A 6,000-nucleotide genomic window follows, 5' to 3' on the forward strand; every position below is an offset into this window, starting at 1 on the left:
AATTTTTTTTTTTTTTTTTTTTTTTGTGGTATTTTTAGTAGATGTGGGGTTTCACCATGTTGGACAGACTGGTCTCAAATTCCTGACCTCAGGCAATCTGCCTGCCTCGGCCTCCCAAAGTGCTGGGATTCCAGGCGTGAGCCACCACGCCCAGCCTAGATTTTTTAAATGATGCATTTAGAGCACAGAGAATAACACAGTTTTGTAATGTAGTTGTTTTGTTTTGTTTTGTTTTAATGCTGTCTTGACCCAGTTTTGATCCCTGGCTAGAAGCCAATCAGTTTCCCCTTTTGCTCAGCCCATTAATTCCAAACCTCAACCACCTCTCATGTCAGGCTCTGACTCTAAACACAGCCCTGATCATCCCAGTGCCAGGTACCAGATAACCAGAGACAGTGTCTATGCCCCAGAAGCTGTTGAATTATTGGAATTAGCCAATCCTAAACTTGCTTACCCTGCTTTGCCTGTTCCTTCTCGTGGACACCACAATAAAGGTGCATGTCCATGGTTTCCCTTATTATTCTTCTGTCCTATGAGGAACCCAAGGGCTTACTCATATGACCATGTGTCATACAGATGCACTTTCTGCAGGGAACTATAAGTATTAAAAACAACTGTAAAACTCTATCTGATCTCTCTTAATCTGAGTCTGACCTCCCCATATCTCACCCAAGGTGATATGGCTGAAACATGTTTCTCATTTACCACCAGAGCCCATTTCTGTGTGCATCTGAGGCTGGGAATTTGGGTCTGGAATTTGGGTCTGCAGCTTTTATGCTGGGTCTCAGTGCATCTTCTAAATACTTACCTGTTCTTTCTGTAAAACTTTTTGCCCTTTTGAAGCTTTTGCTATTTGAGCCGAGCATCTCCCAGTCTACCTTATTTAGTCACGATTTTGGATATAGATATGCTGTTGGTTCTCTTCTTCACTCAAGGTCCTAACATTTTGCTGGGTGACTTCAGTACCTACTTGTCTATTTATTTTATAACCTGGCATATTGGTTCATATTTGTTATTCAACCTGCTTATGTCTATTATTCTTCATTTCTATTCATCTTCAGCCTCTTGTTCCCAAAATTACACTTGGGTATGCTTCACTTCCAGAAGCAGTTCTGAAGGCCAGAAGTCCAAATCCAGTTTCTCTAAGCTGATAGTCAAGTTGTTAACAGGGCTAGTTTCCTTCTAAAAGCTTTAGAAGAGAATCCTTTTTCTTGCATTTGCCAGCTTCTAGACGCCACCTAAATCCTTGGCTTGTGATCCCTTCTCCATCTTCAAAGCCAGCAGTGTAGCAGGAATTTGACTATAAATAATAAATTTCAGGCTTTGAGAACTGAGGTGCAGAGTAGATCTCCATCCAGGTCTCAGGCTGGCCACTGGTTTGTGCACACGTGGGACTAATCAGAATAACAATGAAAATGCTCAACAATCTTGAACAGACAATGGAACCAAGGTCACAAAAGGCAGATTAGAACTTGCATCCCAAGTGTAACATGGCCAAATGCATGCTAAAACAAGCCAAATCAAATTAAAATGACAACAATGTTGATTTTAGGATTTATAGAAGACACCCAGGCTATCATAATTGTCAAAATGTATAATAAGAAATTAAAAATTATGTGGCATAAAAAGGAATGAGGAAAATCTCAAATCACAAGAGAAAAGATAATTGACAGATACCAATCCAGCAATGACACAGAAGTAGGGACAATTAGAAGACTTTAAAGCAGCTATTATAACCACGCTCCAGGAAGTAAGGACAGACATTCTTCACATGAACCAACAGTCTCAGCATAGATAAAGATGATATAAAGAAGAAACAAATGGAAATTTTAGAACTAAATAATATAATTTCCAAAAATCCTGGATGGGATCCATGACATATGGGAATGACAGAGGAAAGAGTCAATGAATTTGAAAATATAGGAATAAAAATTATCCAATCTAAACAGAGAAAAATTCTAAAAAGTGACAGAAACTCATTGACCTGTTAGATAATATAAAAAAGTCTGGCATTCATTGAAGTTCCAGTAGGAAAGGTGAAAGATAATGAAGAATAAGCACATTTGAAGAAAAAAATGACAGACAACTTCCCAAGTTAGATGAAGAATGCAATGCAAAATGTTCATCAAACCCCAAAGAAGATAAACTCAAAGAAATCTGTGCCCAAGTTTATCATAATTAAATTTCTGAAAACTAAAGACAAAAAAGAAATCCTGAAGGCAACAAGAGGAAAATAACGCTTTCATATACATAAGCAATGATTCAAATAACTGTGGATTTCTCATCAGAAACCATAGATACCATAGGAAAGCAGAGTAAAATTTATAAAATGTTCATATAAAGAATTAGCCATCAGTATTCCTATCTCCAGGAAAAAAAATTATTCCTTAGAAATGAAGGTGAAATAAAAATACTTTTATATGAAAAAAGAAAGAAAATTAATTTTCAGCAAATATACTCTAGAAATACGTTAAAGGTTTTTCACATTGTAGGGAAATGATCTAGAGGGAGTCTTGGAACTTTAGAAAAGGAACAGAATAAATAATATCAGAATAAATATACTCGTGTATTCTCTACTTCTTAAATTTTAAAAACTGATTATTTAAAGAAAAAATATGTAATATTACCAGAGGAAGTTTCTTTTTTGTTGTTGTTTTTGTTTGTTTGTCAGTTTATTTGCTTGAGTCAGAGTCTTGCTTTGTCACCCACGCTGGAGTGCAGTGGCGCGATCATGGCTCACTGCAGCCTTGACCTTCTGGGTTCAAGGGATCCTCTCACCTCAGCCTCCTGAGTAGCTGGAACTACAGGTGCATGCCACCAGGCCTGGCTAATTTTTGTATTTTTTTTAGAAATGAGGTCTCACTATGTTGCCCAGGCTGGTCTCAAACTTCTGGGCCCAAGCAATTCTCCTGCTTTGCCCTCTCAAAGCTCTGAGATTACAAATGAGAGCCACCACACCAGGCCTATGTGAAGAAGTTTCAGTGTATATGGATGCAATGTAAATGACAACTACAACATGAAAGAGGAAGGGAAAAAGAATGTAGACAGCAGTAAGTTTACTACATTTAACTTGAAGTGGTAAATTTACTACATTTAATTTGAAGTGTTAAAATATTAATTCTAAATAGGCTCTAAAATGTTAAATATACATATTGTAATATTGAGAAACCACTAATATATACAAACCAATGTTAAAAAACTCAATAAACTCATTTAAAAAGAACACTAAAAATATTCAAATTATTCAAAATGTCATAAAAGAAAGAAAACAATTATAAAAAGGAGAATGAACAGTAAACAAATAATAACATGGTAGACCTAAATCCAAACAAATCAATAATATGAATGCAAACAACTTACTATTTAAATTAAAAAACAGAGATTACCAAAATAGATTTTTGTAACACTCAAGTGTATGCTGCCTATGTTAAACTGACTTCAAATAAAATGATATAATTAAAAGTAAAAAGATAGAAATTAAATTACACCATGTGTTTGCAATAGGAATAAAAAAAACTGTTTTGTTTCTATTCCTACTCTCAATACAGAATTTAGGTCACCTCTGGTCACCTATATGTATGGAGATTTCACCCCACCAACAACTATCACTCCAGAAGACAATGGTGTCCTATAATTCAGTTAAATTCTGATACTATTTTCCTGGAGATGGCATAAGATCCCACAGGTTGAGAGCTCAGTCCCACAAGACTGTCCCCTACTTCAAATGCCAATCACAAGTAGTAGGTTGTCACCTACACTTATGACTGAGTGGCTGTAAATCAGGGTTCCCATGACTCCCTCCTTAGGTTTGATTAATTTGCTAAGACAATTCACAGTAATCAGAGAAACACATGAAATGATTGATTATAAAGGATATGACAAAAGATTCTGATGAACAGCCAGATGATAGAGATGCACAGGGCAAGGCATGTGGAAAGGAGGGTAAATCTTCCATGCCATCTCCCAGGGCAAAAACATCTAGGCACCTCCATGTGTTCAGTAATCCTGAAGTTCTCTGAACTCTGCCCTTTGGAGATTTTATGGAGGCTTCATTACATAGGTGTGACTGATTACATCATAGGCCATTAGTGACCAAATCAACCTTTAGTACCTCTCCCCTCCCCAGAGGTTGAGGGATGGGGTTGAAAGTTTTAATCTTCTAATCATATGGTTAGTTCCCCTGGCAACCAATCCCAATCCTCAGGCTATCTAGGAACTCCTTAAGAGACACCTCATTAGAATAAAAGATGCTCCTATCACCCAGGAAATTCCAAGGAATTTATGAGCTCTGCGTCAGGAACCAGGATCAAAAGCCAAACATATATTTCTTACTACACACTATCGCACCATGCAAACTCGAATAAATAGAATTGGGTAATCAAAATAATATTAATATAAGACAGAGTAGACTTCAGGGCAAAGGAAATTACAAGAAATAAAGAACAATGTTACATAAAGTTAAAAGGTTCAATCTACCCAGGATTCAGCAATCCAAAATATGTATGCACCAAACAATGAGTTTCAAAATGCAAGTAGAAAAAATTGGTAGAACTGAAAGTAGGATTAGAGTAATTCTCAATTATCTTTGAGACTTTAATATCCCTTTCTCAACCATTGTCAAAACTACTAGACAAAAATTCAGGAAAGATGTAGAAGGACTAAATAACACTATCAATAAATGAGATACAATTGACATTTACAGAACTCTCTACCCAATGCAACATAATACATATTCTTATCAAGTGCTCATAGATGATTCATCAAAATAAAAAATATTTCTTGTTTCATAAAACAAACTTGAATAAAATTAAAATAATTGAAATCATACAATGTGTTCTCTGATTAAAATGAAATTAAAGTAGACATTGATAATTTAAAGAAAATTTAAAAATCTCCAAACACTTGGAAACAAAGCAAAACAATTCTAAATAACCTGTGTTTTTCAAAAAAGAAGTCTCAGGGGAAATTTAAAAAAATATTTTGAACTGATTGAAAATGAAAATACAACATATCAAAATTTGTGGGATTGAGCCAAACAATGTTTAGAAGAAAATTTATAACATTAAATTATTATATTAGAGTAGAAGAAATGTTTCAAATAAAAAATTTAATCTACCCAAGGAAACAGTTTTTTAAAAAGAGCAAATAAGCCTAAGCAAGTAGAAGAAAGGAAATAATAACGGGCACAAATCAATGAAATTGAAAAATAAACAAAGGTCAATTTTTAAAAGAAGACCAATAAAATCGATAAGCATTCAGCCATGTTCAACATTTCTAAGGAGAAAAAATACATAAATCATAAGAATCAAGAAAAAAAGAGGAGATATCACTACCAACTGCACAAACATTAAAATAAGAGAAAACTGCAAATAACTCTATGCTAAATAAATGTCACAACCTAGATGAAGTACACCAATCTTATGATAGTCATATTACCAAAATTCACACAAGAAGATATAGATAATATGTATAATCTTATATTTATTAAAAATTACATTCAGCTAGGTGCAATGGCTCACGCCTGTAATCCCAGCATTTTGAAAGGCTGACATGAGAAAGTCTTTTGAACCCAGGAGTTTTTTAAGACCAATCAGGTCAACAGAGTGAGATCTTGTATCTTAAAAAAAAGAAAAAAAATCAATAAAAATTACATATAATTTATTATTAAAAGTTTTTGGAAAAAAAAGTCTCCAGACCTAGGTAGTGCCACGAGTGATTGCTACCAAATATTTAAAGAGGAATTAATAACATGTCTACACAATTTCTTCCAGGAAATAGGAAGAAACACTTCCCAAATGATTTTATGACACTAAATTATCCTGGCACCAAGACCAAACACAAACCATACATCCTCCTGAAAGAACTCACCAAAAACTAAACAACAAAAAAACTATAGGCTAATTTTTTTTCATAAACATAGACACAAAATACTAGTAAATCAACCCAGCAATATTTGAAACAATAATACACCATCACCAACTGGGATTAATCCTGAAAATG

Source organism: Pan paniscus, chromosome 17, assembly GCF_029289425.2.
Source record: "Pan paniscus chromosome 17, NHGRI_mPanPan1-v2.0_pri, whole genome shotgun sequence".
Taxonomy (NCBI): Eukaryota; Metazoa; Chordata; class Mammalia; order Primates; family Hominidae; genus Pan; species Pan paniscus.